Here is a 2,796-nt window from a genome sequence, read left to right as displayed (position 1 = left end):
GTGTGGTCACAGCAAACAGTGACTCAGGAATTTTCATGCAGTGAAAACTCCTGAGTCATGATGGTAAACAGCTAGGCAGGCAGTATTGGTTTCACGTTTATGGGGAAGTGCTACGAAGTGTCACAATGTGTGTGTGCACTCTGTGCATCTGTTGCACGGTGTATATTCTGTTTGCTTTGAAGAAGTAATCCCACTAAGTAATCCCCATTTTTAATAAAAACACTGGTAATCTGATTACATGTTTTTAAATGTACTGTAACAGATTATAGTTACATTATTTTTGTATCCAGATTACATAACGCTGTTACTAGTAATCCATTACTCCCCGTGTGTGTGTGTGTGTGTGTGTGTGTGTGTGTGTGTGTGTGTGTGTGTGTGTGTGTGTGTGTGTGTGTGTGTGTGTGTGTGTGTGTGTGTGTGTGAGAGAGAGACAGAGCATTTAGGGGCTCCATCCATAAAGTCAGCAAAATGAAGGTCCATCGTTCTATGTGATAAACACATGTATTTATTTATCTGAATAATATTCACTGTTATGCAGGGTGTTTACTATTATTTGGGCCATAGTATATAGTCATCTTAAAGATGTAAATCCTTGTTTTAATCATAAATAAAAATGGCCAAAAATAGTGGAAAAAGTTGTGAAATGGGATTTTAAAAACCACAGAAATTGGTTAAAAGTTGCAAATTAGAATGGACAAAAACGGACAGAAAAAGTGTTTTCAAAGTGTCAATATTGGAACAATTAGTATAAACTTTCATATAATGGGCATGACAAATGGTGTTATGTGGGTTAAATTGGCAAAAATAATCATGAAATACGATGAAAAGGATAAAAGTGACAATAATTGGTCAACATATGTGACATTAGATGCAAAAGTGGTGGAAAGGAGTTGTAAGTGTCTTGAAAGTGGAAAAATGTGTATTAAAATAAACTAAAAATACATTAAAGTTCAGGATTGAAGCCACAGATGCTGCAGGGTGAGAAAACACACACACACAGTTTACACACAAACGCCCCAGGGACGCGTTCACACTGGTTCTGTGTCACAAAGTCACATGTGTTGGAAAAAGTCACACAAACACCACTTCTACTACACATTATTTGTGTAAACATTTGTTCCTCTAAAGATGTTTATTATGAAGATGAAGCGATCATCTGTAGTTTAAAGATGTGTAGCTCTGTGGGCCTGTACTACAAAGCTGGATACGTATATCCTGGATTTATCTCTGTTAGCGGGTTTCACCTAACCAAACATTCTCTGTCAGAGAGCAGCTGCACTATGAACTGAGATATCAACTCACTCACTTAACCCAGGTGATTTCAGCCTGGCTACGTGCACGCTCCTGTGACAGGGGTGAGAAAGGACCCCCACACTTTGTGTATAACAGCACAACTGCTGTATGTTCCTGCTGAGGCTGTCAGCGTCACCACAGTGTATAATGAAAGTGTATAATGAATGAATGAATGATCTGATTGGTCCGTGGATACAGAAAGTGTCTGACACACACAGCCTCAATCAGCTGACTAGGCATTTTACAAAGATTATCATTCAAAAGTATTAATATTGTTCATTTTTAGTGAGTCACACATAAACCTTTTAGTTTCTGGGCAAAGATTTCTCCATAGAGACTAGAAACAAATGTAGAGACTTTATCTTGTGTTATTGGAGAGTTTTCTGATGTTTTAGAGACATAAAAGCATGTATCACTCACTGCTGTGAGGACAGTAAGAGGCTCAGAGCCACAGCTGATCCTCACACACAAGCAGCTGATCAGAGCAGACACACTCCACACTGCAGATGAAATGTGTCTGTTCTCTGTCTCCACCTTAGATAATGTTTCTCTTAGTTTTACAAGCTATTTATCTCGTTTGTTATCACTCTCTCTCTGACTCAGGGCAGACTGTGCACGGACTGAAAGCAGATCAAGTGAAGTCCACCACACACACAGAGTCAGAGGAACCTCTGTGACTCTGTTCCTCATGAACATGTTTGTGCCTTTATTCTGTTGCTTCTCCACCTCAGTCTTTATTTTTCCTCTTGATTTGACAAAAGTCACGTTAGAGATTTCTGCTGGAATATAAAGCCATGAGACTTTCTCTACTCTCAGATCAAGAACACACATTGACTTTTGACGAGCAGCTCAAGCAGCCAATAGTAATGCTTAAAACAGCTCATTGGATGTTCCCATTGGTAGAAAGAACTCTGATTGGCTGACATCCATTCTGTATTGATTAACTTCATTTTCAGAGCCTGGAGAAGGAGAAAAGATTCACTGTGTACTCAGAACACTTTGGATTACAATATGCTCAAAGATGATTATGGATTTTTGACCAAATAACATTAACAAAAAAACAAAAAAAAAAAAACAAAAAAACATACTGCAGCTTTAAGCTAAGGGATGAGTACTGCTGAATTTTCTACTGCCAACTTCCTAGATGTTTAGAACCGTGATCGTTTTAACTCAACCAAATTTTTACACATTTTTGCAGCTTCATAGGCCAGTTAGCTCAGCTGGTCAGAGCGTGGTGCTAATAACGCCAAGGTCATGGGTTCAAACCCCATACTGGCCAGATATTAATCAAGGACCATAAACCTGCTTTCATGTGTTGTAATTGTTAATGTATGAGTCAGAAAGGACAAGGTATGAATATGTATACAATAAACACAGATAAAGAATATCTAAACTGTTAATCATTCCCAAACCTGGAAGAAAATTCACAAATAGCCAAAAATCTAGAATGACTGTCAGTAAAGAAGCTTCTTTTTGACATCTTAATAAATCAGCAAGTAGGAC

General features: G+C 38.2%; 1 non-coding gene across 1 annotated transcript; it reads left to right on the top strand.

The window, feature by feature from the left end:
- The first annotated feature begins 2,498 nt into the window (after positions 1-2,498).
- On the top strand, positions 2,499-2,572 carry trnai-aau (transfer RNA isoleucine (anticodon AAU)). The gene has a single exon. It is a non-coding gene; the product is annotated as a tRNA-Ile (tRNA).
- The last annotated feature ends 224 nt before the right edge of the window (positions 2,573-2,796 follow it).

The sequence above is a fragment of the Gouania willdenowi genome, unplaced genomic scaffold (genome assembly GCF_900634775.1).
Source record: "Gouania willdenowi unplaced genomic scaffold, fGouWil2.1 scaffold_62_arrow_ctg1, whole genome shotgun sequence".
NCBI classification, from domain to species: Eukaryota; Metazoa; Chordata; class Actinopteri; order Blenniiformes; family Gobiesocidae; genus Gouania; species Gouania willdenowi.
Note: the sequence above shows the minus strand (reverse complement) of the source record. Positions and strands in the feature narration are given on the sequence as shown.